At 43.4% G+C, this 13,370-nt stretch overlaps 1 pseudogene; it reads left to right on the forward strand.

Annotated features, from left to right (window-relative positions):
- The first annotated feature begins 8,906 nt into the window (after positions 1 to 8,906).
- Positions 8,907 to 12,950, forward strand: LOC132480091 (protein FAM170A-like; annotated as a pseudogene).
- Positions 12,951 to 13,370: the final 420 nt, after the last annotated feature.

Consider the following 13,370-nt stretch of genomic DNA (forward strand, 5'->3'; position numbering starts at 1 on the left):
TGTGAAGACTATGGAATAAAGTGAATAAAATTTCTCAGAAGTTGCTGAGAATATGGTAAGAAGCATGATTATCACATTATGAATTGGCTGCAATGGCATTCTAGGGGGACACTAGGAAGGGGAAGCAAATGTTCATGAGATGACAGTAGCAGGTGGAAAGTGGTTTCAGGGGAAGATCAGTCTTGCAGAGGGTGTATCAGAGGAGGGCAAGTGTGAGCAAGCAAGGAAATACTAAGTGTATACGGTTTCTTCACTGAGTGCACCCAGCCCCGTGGTCAGCCTTGAGAACAAGCAGGACTTCAGGTACTGGAGCTACATTTCATTCATCAAGACTTGAGAAGACACCCTTAACTCAGGTCTTCTCTTCAAACTCCATCTTTCCTTCTTGACCTTCATTTGGCCTCTTCCCTTACCCGCAAGCTGTGGACTGAGGCCACAGAGCAAGATGGGTCACTAGTGTCCTCCATCCCCGAGCGACTGTGGTTCACATCAGTGGAGCACCAAAGGCAGTAACCAAGTCACAGACACAAGAGTGTATGAAGAAGAAGAGATTCTGATAAGGCTTTCTGTGACAGTGTGGGCCAAGTCGGCTCTATATGGCTGGTATCACCTGAATTAGGAGCAGCCTTAGGGGAGAAGTTCTCAGAAGGCAGAGCCTGGCTCTCTAGAGGCTCTGCGTGCTCACAGCCCACTCCAAGACCTCAGTCACAGCTTCGGCCCCCAATATCTCTCCCTCTACCTACTCACAGTTTTTGAAGTCTTCTTTCCTCCACATTTCTCTTGAGAGGTGGAGCAGGAAGATGAGCTTCAGGCCAGCTCAGACTCCCCTGGGATCCCAGCAGGATGCCTATCATTAACCTCCCACCTTCTAGGAAGCTCCTGAGATCTCCACATTTGGGGGGGTTTTCATTTCCGCTGTGCTTCAAATGGCTGGCTGGAGATGGCCTGTTGGAAGGTGGCTAAAAGCAAGTAGCAATCCTTCGGGCAGCCTGGCCCTTCTCGACTGTCAGACATCTTCAGGGATATTCTAGGAAACGTTGTTTGTTCTAGAGAAGGGAGGGAAACAATCCAATTGTCCAATAATGCTTGAATGGAAAATAAATGATGCTATACGCATGTGATGAAATAATAGCAAACGGTCAAAAATCAAAGACCTAGATCTATATGGATTCACGTGGATAAATCTTGAAAACGTAATATTGATTGAAAGAAAAGAAGATCAAGTACGTTAGATTGTGATAACAGGTATGTAAGTATTGAAATATTTAAATCAATTCAACATATTGCTTCTATATACATAGATGCAAGAAAATAAACTTTATCCAAAGAACACATTATTTACATTTAATATGCTCATTTATCTAGGAAACCCAAAAGAACCCACAGATAAACTAGCAGGAACTAATAAGACGGTTCAACAAGGCACACACATACAAGATCAATAAATTTTAAAAATCAATCAGGCTCCTCTACACTGGCGATAACAAATTAGAAACTGTAAAAGAAAATAAGAAAAAAATAAGATCTAAAAATAGTCACAAGAGCTATATAAATTATTTAGAGCTAAGCATACGTAGAAGGAAACAGAACTAATAAACTGAGTACGACCAGTTAAACTCCGCCCAACCCAAGGTTAGGAAAAGACTGTTGTTACTTTATGAGAACAGACCCTCTTCTTAAGGAGCAGATCAATAAGTGAGAGTGAATCAAAGAAACACAGCATTTGAAAAGTCAGCTAGTCCAAGCCTCTTGACTGCACATACAGAAGCTGAAGCCCAGATAGGTTGAGTTACTTGGTAAAGGGCCCAATGTCCTGACTCAAGGACTAACATTTTTCACTCATTCGTAAGACACAATCAAATTCAGTACCTTGGAAAGAGATGGGAAAACAATGAAGAAATCAATTATATAGTTCCTCATCTTTAAGTACAGAAATAGCCGTGACAAAATTACATGTATTGAGGGAAAATTGAAGTGCAGAGTTGAAAATGTCAATAATCCACAGGGAAACTGGAGACCATTTAAAATATTCATATTAAATCTCTCTAGAAAAGACATTAAAAGATCTCCAGAAGAAGTAAAGCTGTCACTGTTTGCTGATGACATGATACTCTACATAGAGAATCCTAAAGATGCTACCAGAAAACTACTAGAGCTAATCAATGAATTTGGTAAAGTAGCAGGATACAAAATTAATGCACAGAAATCTCTGGCATTCCTGTACACTAATGATGAAAAATCTGAAAATGAAATCAAGAAAACACTCCCATTTACCATTGCAACAAAAAGAATAAACTCTCTAGGAATAAACCTACCTGAGGAGACAAAAGACCTGTATGCAGAGAATTATAAGACACTGATGAAAGAAATTAAAGATGATACAAATAGATGGAGAGATATACCATGCTCCTGGATTGGAAGAATCAATCTTGTGAAAATGACTCTACTACCCAAAGCAATCTACAGATTCAATGCAATCCCTATCAAACTACCACTGGCATTTTTCACAGAACTAGAACAAAAAATTTCAAAATTTGTTTGGAGAAACAAAAGACCCCGAATAGCCAAAGCAATCTTGAGAACGAAAAACGGAGCTGGAGGAATCACGCTCCCTGACTTCAGACTATACTACAAAGCTACAGTAATCAAGCCAGTGTGGTACGGGCACAAAAACAGAAAGATAGATCAATGGAACAGGATAGAAAGCCCAGAGATAAACCCACGCACATATGGTCAACTTATCTTTGATAAAGGAGGCAGGAATGTACAGTGGAGAAAGGACAGCCTCTTCAATAAGTGGTGCTGGGAAAACTGGACAGGGACATGTAAAAGTATGAAATTAGATCATTCCCTAACACCATACACAAAAATAAGCTCAAAATGGATTAAAGACCTAAATGTAAGGCCAGAAACTATCAAACTCTTAGAGGAAAACATAGGCAGAACACTCTATGACATAAATCACAGCAAGATCCTTTTGGACCCACCTCCTAGAGAAATAGAAATAAAAACAAAGATAAACAAATGGGACCCAATGAAACTTCAAAGCTTTTGCACAGCAAAGGAAACCATAAACAAGACCAAAAGACAACCCTCAGAATGGGAGAAAATATTTGCAAATGAAGCAACTGACAAAGGATTAATCTCCAAAATTTATAAACAGCTCATGCAGCTCAATAGCTAAAAAACAAAAATCCCAATCCAAAAATGGGCACAAGACTTAAATAGGCATTTCTCCAAAGAAGATATACAGACTGCCAACAAACACATGAAAGAATGCTCAACATCATTAATCATTAGAGAAATGCAAATCAAAACTACAATGAGATATCATCTCACACCAGTCAGAATGGCCATCATCAAGAAATCTAGAAACAATAAATACTGGAGAGGGTGTGGAGAAAAGGGAACACTCTTGCACTGCTGGTGGGAATGTGAATTGGTACAGCCACTATGGAGAACAGTATGGAGGTTCCTTAAAAAACTAAAAATAGAACTACCATGTGACCCAGCAATCCCACTACTAGGCATATACCCTGAGAAAACCATAATTCAAAAAGAGACATGTACCAAAATGTTCATTGCAGCTCTATTCACAATAGCCCGGAGCTGGAAACAACCTAAGTGTCCATCATCGGATGAATGGATAAAGAAGATGTGGCACATATATACAATGGAATATTGCTCAGCCATAAAAAGAAGCGAAACTGAGCTATTTGTAATGAGGTGGATAGACCTAGAGTCTGTCATACAGAGTGAAGTAAGTCAGAAAAAGAAAGACAAATACCGTATGGTAACATATATATATGGAATATAAGAAAAAAGAAATGTCATGTAGAACCTAGGGGTAAAACGGGAATAAAGACACAGACCTACTTGAGAATGGACTTGAGGATATGGGGACGGGGAAGGGTAAGCTGTGACAAAGCGAAAGAGAGGCATGGACATATATACACTACCAAACGTAACGTAGATAGATAGTGGGAAGCAGCCGCAGAGCACAGGGAGATCAGCTCGGTGCTTTGTGACCACCTGGAGGGGTGGGATGGGGAGGGTGGGAGGGAGGGAGATGCATGAGGGAGGGGATGTGGGAACAGATGTATATGTATGACTGATTCACTTTGTTATAAAGCAGAAACTACTAAAATAAATAAATAAATAAATAAATAAATAAATAAATAAATAAATAAAATAACATATTCATATTAAATCTCTCTAGAAAAGACATTAAAAGATCTCCAGAAGAAGTAAAGCTGTCACTGTTTGCTGATGACATGATACTATACATAGAGAATCCTAAAGATGCTACCTGAAAACTACTAGAGCTAATCAATGAATTTGGTAAAGTAGCAGGATACAAAATTAATGCACAGAAATCTCTGGCATTCCTGTACACTAATGATGAAAAATCTGAAAATGAAATCAAGAAAACACTCCCATTTACCATTGCAACAGAAAGAATAAACTCTCTAGGAATAAACCTACCTGAGGAGACAAAAGACCTGTATGCAGAGAATTATAAGACACTGATGAAAGAAATTAAAGATGATACAAATAGATGGAGAGATATACCATGCTCCTGGATTGGAAGAATCAATCTTGTGAAAATGACTCTACTACCCAAAGCAATCTACAGATTCAATGCAATCCCTATCAAACTACCACTGGCATTTTTCACAGAACTAGAACAAAAAATTTCAAAATTTGTTTGGAGAAACAAAAGACCCCGAATAGCCAAAGCAATCTTGAGAACGAAAAACGGAGCTGGAGGAATCACGCTCCCTGACTTCAGACTATACTACAAAGCTACAGTAATCAAGACAGTGTGGTACGGGCACAAAAACAGAAAGATAGATCAATGGAACAGGATAGAAAGCCCAGAGATAAACCCACGCACATATGGTCAACTTATCTTTGATAAAGGAGGCAGGAATGTACAGTGGAGAAAGGACAGCCTCTTCAATAAGTGGTGCTGGGAAAACTGGACAGGGACATGTAAAAGTATGAGATTAGATCATTCCCTAACACCATACACAAAAATAAGCTCAAAATGGATTAAAGACCTAAATGTAAGGCCAGAAACTATCAAACTCTTAGAGGAAAACATAGGCAGAACACTCTATGACATAAATCACGGCAAGATCCTTTTGGACCCACCTCCTAGAGAAATGGAAATAAAAACAAAGATAAACAAATGGGACCTAATGAAACTTCAAAGCTTTTGCACAGCAAAGCAAACCATAAACAAGACCAAAAGACAACCCTCAGAATGGGAGAAAATATTTGCAAATGAAGCAACTGACAAAGGATTAATCTCCAAAATTTATAAACAGCTCATGCAGCTCAATAGCAAAAAAAACAAAGAAGCCAATCCAAAATTGGGCAGAAGACTTAAATAGGCATTTCTCCAAAGAAGATATACAGACTGCCAACAAACACATGATAGAATGCTCAACATCATTAATCATGAGAGAAATGCAAATCAAAACCACAATGAGATATCATCTCACACCAGTCAGAATGGCCATCATCAAGAAATCTAGAAACAATAAATGCTGGAGAGGGTGTGGAGAAAAGGGAACACTCTTGCACTGCTGGTGGGAATGTGAATTGGTACAGCCACTATGGAGAACAGTATGGAGGTTCCTTAAAAAACTATAAATAGAACTACCATGTGACCCAGCAATCCCACTACTAGGCTTATACCCTGAGAAAACTATAATTCAAAAAGAGACATGTACCAAAATGTTCATTGCAGCTCTATTCATAATAGCCCGGAGCTGGAAACAACCTAAGTGTCCATCATCGGATGAAGGGATAAAGAAGATGTGGCACATATATACAATGGAATATTGCTCAGCCATAAAAAGAAGCGAAACTGAGCTATTTGTAATGAGGTGGATAGACCTAGAGTCTGTCATACAGAGTGAAGTAAGTCAGAAAGAGAAAGACAAATACCGTATGCTAACACATATACACGGAATTAAAAAAAAATGTCATGAAGAACCTAGGGGTAAAACGGGAATAAAGACACAGACCTACTTGAGAATGGACTTGAGGATATGGGGACGGGGAAGGGTAAGCTGTGACAAAGCGAAAGAGAGGCATGGACATATATACACTACCAAACGTAACGTAGATAGATAGTGGGAAGCAGCCGCAGAGCACAGGGAGATCAGCTCGGTGCTTTGTGACCACCTGGAGGGGTGGGATGGGGAGGGTGGGAGAGAGGGAGATGCATGAGGGAAGGGATGTGGGAACAGATGTATATGTATGACTGATTCACTTTGTTATAAAGCAGAAACTACTAAAATAAATAAATAAAAATAAATAAATAAATAAATAAAATAACATATTCATATTAAATCTCTCTAGAAAAGACATTAAAAGATCTCCAGAAGAAGTAAAGCTGTCACTGTTTGCTGGTGACATGATACTATACATAGAGAATCCTAAAGATGCTACCAGAAAACTACTAGAGCTAATCAATGAATTTGGTAAAGTAGCAGGATACAAAATTAATGCACAGAAATCTCTGGCATTCCTGTACAGTAATGATGAAATATGTGAAAATGAAATCAAGAAAACACTCCCATTTACCATTGCAACAAAAAGAATAAAATATCTAGGAATAAACCTACCTGAGGAGACAAAAGACCTGTATGCAGAGAATTATAAGACACTGATGAAAGAAATTAAAGATGATACAAATAGATGGAGAGATATACCATGCTCCTGGATTGGAAGAATCAATCTTGTGAAAATGACTCTACTACCCAAAGCAATCTACAGATTCAATGCAATCCCTATCAAACTACCACTGGCATTTTTCACAGAACTAGAACAAAAAATTTCAAAATTTGTTTGGAGAAACAAAAGACCCCGAATAGCCAAAGCAATCTTGAGAACGGAAAACGGAGCTGGAGGAATCAGGCTCCCTGACTTCAGACTATACTACAAAGCTACAGTAATCAAGCCAGTGTGGTATGGGCACAAAAACAGAAAGATAGATCAATGGAACAGGATAGAAAGCCCAGAGATAAACCCACGCACATATGGTCAACTTATCTTTGATAAAGGAGGCAGGAATGTACAGTGGAGAAAGGACAGCCTCTTCAATAAGTGGTGCTGGGAAAACTGGACAGGGACATGTAAAAGTATGAGATTAGATCATTCCCTAACAGCATACACAAAAATAAGCTCAAAATGGATTAAAGGCCTAAATGTAAGGCCAGAAACTATCAAACTCTTAGAGGAAAACATAGGCAGAACACTCTATGACATAAATCACAGCAAGATCCTTTTGGACCCACCTCCTAGAGAAATGGAAATAAAAACAAAGATAAACAAATGGGACCCAATGAAACTTCAAAGCTTTTGCACAGCAAAGCAAACCATAAACAAGACCAAAAGACAACCCTCAGAATGGGAGAAAATATTTGCAAATGAAGCAACTGACAAAGGATTAATCTCCAAAATTTATAAACAGCTCATGCAGCTCAACAGCAAAAAAACAAAAAACCCAATCCAAAAATGGGCAGAAGACTTAAATAGGCATTTCTCCAAAGAAGATATACAGACTGCCAACAAACACATGAAAGAATGCTCAACATCATTAATCATGAGAGAAATGCAAATCAAAACTACAATGAGATATCATCTCACACCAGTCACAATGGCCATCATCAAGAAATCTAGAAACAATAAATACTGGAGAGGGTGTGGAGAAAAGGGAACACTCTTGCACTGCTGGTGGGAATGTGAATTGGTACAGCCACTATGGAGAACAGTATGGAGGTTCCTTAAAACACTAAAAATAGAACTACCATGTGACCCAGCAATCCCACTACTAGGCATATACCCTGAGAAAACCATAATTCAAAAAGAGACATGTACCAAAATGTTCATTGCAGCTCTATTCACAATAGCCCGGAGCTGGAAACAACCTAAGTGTCCATCATCGGATGAATGGATAAAGAAGATGTGGCACATATATACAATGGAATATTGCTCAGCCATAAAAAGAAGCGAAACTGAGCTATTTGTAATGAGGTGGATAGACCTAGAGTCTGTCATACAGAGTGAAGTAAGTCAGAAAGAGAAAGACAAATACCGTATGCTAACACATATATATGGAATTTAAAACAAAATGTCATGAAGAACCTAGGGGTAAAACGGGAATAAAGACACAGACCTACTTGAGAATGGACTTGAGGATATGGGGAGGGGGAAGGGTAAGCTGTGACAAAACGAAAGAGAGGCATGGACATATATACACTACCAAACATAAGGTAGATAGTGGGAAGCAGCTGCAGAGCACAGGGAGATCAGCTCGGTGCTTTGTGACCGCCTGGAGGGGTGGGATGGGGAGGGTGGCAGGGAGGGAGATGCATGAGGGAAGGGATGTGGGAACAGATGTATATGTATGACTGATTCACTTTGTTATAAAGCAGAAACCAAAAAAAAAAAGTTCTCCAATGAAAATGTTAATTTTATAATAGACATGGTATGATACAATTTATAATAGATATGGTATGAACCTTTCCCTTTCACGGGAAAGGTTCGGCTGGGAAAAAGGAATTGTTCTTGAAAATGGGGCCTGTGCTATTGCAGACACTGTGCTCAACCTAGGTCCACCGAATGCTCTGATGTCATCACTGAGGTCACAGAATTCCGCTGTGCGCCTGGCAACCTTGCAAACATAACAGCCCTGGTGAGCACTAGGCAGTCCTGCTGGTTCACTAAGTGGTACAAGTTTTTCAGCCATTTAGGAGACTTGACTATTTTTATTTGTATTGAATCATTTCAACGGATTGCCCAAGAGCCAACAAGGGCCAACCTGTAGGGAAGAGGAGGAGTTGGACATCTCTTGAGGCAACTTCTAAGGGAGACTTCTAGTTGGTACGATGGAACGGTGACAAAAGAGGAAACATCTGGAAAATGAAGAGTCCCAGGAAACTGCCGAGAACGGAGGAGGTATGTGGGGGGCAACTTGTCTGGGGCACATGGGTTCCTGCCAAACTGAACCTTCTCTAGGAAGCGGGGGACTGAGAACGTGTCACCTGTGAAGCAGGGAGCGAGAGACCTTGTCTCACTGATGCTGCCGTATCCATCCGGAGGGTCCCTGTGGTGTGAGATGGCACAGAACGGCCAGATGCCCCCTGGGAGATGGGGGAGGTCAGCTCCGCTGGTCTGAGGACTCTCTCCTGGGGCAGCCGGGCCTGGAGCTTTGTCGGACTCATAGCAGGCTGCATCCTGCTTGCACAGACCTAGAGGTGCAGCTTTTCTCAGTCCCCGATTTCTCTCTTATTCTCTTGGATCTTTCCCTGGGCTCATGAGGTGGGGGATGTGAAGGATGCAAGGATGCTGAGAGAGACCCAGGAGTTGCTTGGCCTCTTTTACCAAAGTGGAAAGAGAAGCCCCATGAGTTGAAGGCCCTGTTGAAAAATATCTTGACAAGTGGAATGCACTTCGAAAGAAGATTGTTTGTCTAGGGATGGTGTCATATGGAAAGCAAGGAGGTTTTATTCCTTCAACAGGAAGAATTTCCCAAAGGAGATCAAGGGAAGGGAAGGGTTTTCCAGAGACTGAGACCGCGTGGGCGGGGGTGAGAAATGGCCTCAGGGTCCTGCGGGGAGCTCTGAGAGCCACGGGCCACGGGGTGCCTGCGTGCATTAAATGTAGGCGAGTAGCTTGCCCTGGGAGAGGGGTGGTCACCCCAGAGCTCCAGCTAGAGGCCTCTGCCCCAGATTAGAGCCCAGTAGCTCCTACCAGGCCCAGGGCCCTGGAGACTGTAGGATGGGCCCTGGGAATGGAGCTCTAGACAGCAGGCAGATTTTCAGGCAGTGGCTGGGACAGGCTGGGGGAGGCAATGACCGCCCCTGACCATTCAGAATATTTTTCTCTATGTTCCTCTGTGTGTGTGTGTGTGTGTGTGTGTGTGTGTCTGTGTGTTTGTGGTATTGCAGAGAAGAGCGGGATGAATGGGGGTAGAGTGCTTACCAGATAGAAAGTCTGCATGGTAAAGTTCTTGTCAACCTGCCTGGACCTGGCTGACACTCGGTGTACGTAAGAGTGTATACAGAATTCTTGTTAGGGGTGTTTTATGAGACAGTAACTCATACACCCATGTACACTCTGATACAGCAAAAATATCACACACCCCACATATAACTTCCTTATTAAACCACACACAGCACATGGAGGTATATACACGCATCCCTCTTGTACTACGTTCTCATACAACCCACCTGTATCACAATCCTTTCCTCCAACACCAAACGCTGGAGATGAGATATGTATATAGACACACACACTATCTATATATGACACACACACACACACACACACACACTATATATATATGTATCGCCTCAACTCTCGCACAAACACAGCTAACTTCAGCCATCTCTAAATACCTCTATAAAAACCAGTCACGTGTCATACACACCACACTTACAACACATTCTTGAGTAATGCCATACCCGCTTTGTACAAACCACAGTAAACCACAGTCTCACTAACCCATGTCAGGGTTGCCAGAGAAAATATGGGCTATCCAGTTCAATTTGAATTCCACATAAACAACAAGTGATGTTTCAGTATCAGGATGTCCCAAATATTGTATGGGCCCTACTTACACTCAAAATAAGTAAGACCAAATACTGCATGGGAATACTTACACTAAAAAATTATTCTGGGTTTATCTGAAACTGAAATTTAACTGGGTGCCCTGTATTTTTGTTCACTAAGTCTGGCAACCCTTATAAACTTACCACCAGCTGATGTATTATATATTTATTGGAGTTTTGTTTAGTGTGTGTCTTCCCCTACTAGAATGTGCAGCATTACCAGAGACTACAACAATGGAAGAGTGCCGGATACACAGGAGTAGCTGCTCACTGGATCTTGGTGAATGAATGAATGAACACACACCATAAATACAAGCCACACCATGGAATGAGGAAAAGTTACATGTCCCAGAATTCCTGACTTGTGAACAGAAACCATGCACACAAAGGCCACAGACACAGATAGGCACATCTGCACTGTGCTCCCCACGCCAACCCCACACTCACCACAGACATAACTGATACACATCACTCACTCTTCCCACACACTCACAGTCACCACCGAGGCCTACATTACCAACAAGACAGTGAGAGAATAAGTATTGACTGGAATTAAATCCTGGAGTATCCACTGGGAACCACACTCTCAACTGTGTGTATTCACTGCACCTGACACGTGTCACACACTCAGTAAACATTTGTGGACAGAGGACTGATGAACCCACCCTGAGCCTTTCATTCCTCCCTCAGGAATCTCGAAGTCACAAGAGGATCCCCCTCGGCTTGGATCCACTGTGGTGGCCCAAGGCTGCAGCCCAGGGGCAGGGGAGGTCTCCTCTGCCTCTAAATACTTCTTCTGTACTTCTACTCCGCGCAAGCTCATCTACGCTGGTAAGGGCGCGGGGCTCCTCAGGTGAGGGGGTGCTTGGCTGTGAGGCAGGAGGCACACAGATCCTAGGGAGGCTGAGAGGAAATCCAGGGTCATCAGAGGTGATGAGGGCTCTGTGGAAGAGCCTGGGCAGGATGGCTGAGCTGTTACGAGGGCGTGGATGCCAGCTGAGTCTGGGTGTGTGGGTGTGTGAATACTGCTACTACCATGGTGGGGAAGTCAAGGAGCAGGGTCGGAAAGGTCTGGGCTTGAGGTGGAGGGAAGAGGGACCAGATTAAGCATCTTCAGAGGAAAATGGAGGCTTTGTCTTTGCCTTTGCTTCCAGAGAAGGACAGAGTTCTGCATCATAGACCTCCAGGCTCAGAGCAGGACCATCCAGCTCAGGTCCACACAGCTCACACATCCATGCGCCCTCCAGGCACAGCCCTTCTCAGTGCACACATAAACCCCAAGCACGTGATCCACAATGCTCCTCTCCTGCACCACGGCCCCATGCCACAAGGAATGCACCACCGATATTCCCAAACTCACACTCCTCGTCGTACACGCATCCAGCCGCATCCCTCACATTCCACAGCCCTCACCACCATACTCCACACCCCTGTATACAGACACTGCTCCAGTATCCCCCCCACGCACATGAAAAGCCCACAGATGACACCAGATACACCACTCCGTCCTACGGCTAACAGACACCAAGCTCACGACATAGCTATGTCATGCAAATGTCCCTCTCTCGTCTACCACACCTGCTCCCTCAGCTTCCGGCATGGCCCATGCATGTTATTATGTTCTTAATTTCCTTTTTCAGGAATCCGGAGATTTCATCGAGACACTGCCCAGCCCCTAGTCCAGGATCAGGAAGAAGGAGAGACTGCTTCCCCATCATACTGTGTCTCCTCCTCACCCTCTTCACCCTGTAAGAACTATCTGCACCCAGACAAGGAGGAAAGGGGCATGAAAATATACTACATGCAGGTACAAGTGAACAAGGGTGTCGCTGTCTCCTGGAAGACAAAGAAACCCTTGGAGTTGCCTGAAAAGCAGCTGAGGATAGAAGAAGTGACCCTTCCTGAGGATGTGTGCGCAGTAGCCACTGACCCCTCTTCTGATGTGTCCACCGAAAGCCTCCTGTCTGACAGTGAGCCCACTGGGGAGGAGAAAGAGTATGAGGAAAGGGCAGAGCCAGGCAGCCCATCAGGGTCACCTGCCGTCGAGGAGAGACCCAGCGCCAAGACAGCGGACTGGATGGTGACCATGGAGACCGGCTTCAGGTGCATGGCTTGCTGCCGGGTCTTCCCCACCTTGGAGATCCTCCAACAGCACGTGAAGTTCGGCGTCCTGGAGGGCTTCAGCTGCCGTGTCTTTCATCTCACCATGGCCAAGCTGATGGGCAATGTGGAATCCAGAGCACCCCCGAGGAAGAGGAGGAGGAGGAGGAGGAGGAAGAGAAGCAAGAAGAAAAGGAGAATGAGGGAGAGCAGCCCACGGGGGAAGGCCCCAGCCCGAAGAGACCCCGCAGGTAGGGTCTTTTCTCTCTTTTCATTTCCACACAGCAACTGAGATTCATGGGACAGAAGTCCTGGAAGACGGTGTGGCCGTCCCTTGGAAGAGGTAAGGCTTGAGGCTGGCAGTCTTCTGAGCCTATGTCACGAGGGCCCAGAGGAGTCTAAGGGAAGGGGCCGCACACATGTGCTGGTTGACCTAATGGCTCTGCAGTTGCATCAGCTTGGGACACACCCAGCACTACCAAAGGAACTGAGCTCTGTTGACTTAATCAAGAAGGTGGAGCCTTTTCCTAGGAGTTTTCTCAGGGTCTGCACGATGGACCTCAACTCTTAGAGGACGTACTCCCAGCAGCTCCTTCTCGGCAGAGAGAGCCAGGAGTGGTCTGAAGAGAGGACAGGGGC

The sequence above is a fragment of the Mesoplodon densirostris genome, chromosome 19 (genome assembly GCF_025265405.1).
Source record: "Mesoplodon densirostris isolate mMesDen1 chromosome 19, mMesDen1 primary haplotype, whole genome shotgun sequence".
NCBI classification, from domain to species: domain Eukaryota; kingdom Metazoa; phylum Chordata; class Mammalia; order Artiodactyla; family Ziphiidae; genus Mesoplodon; species Mesoplodon densirostris.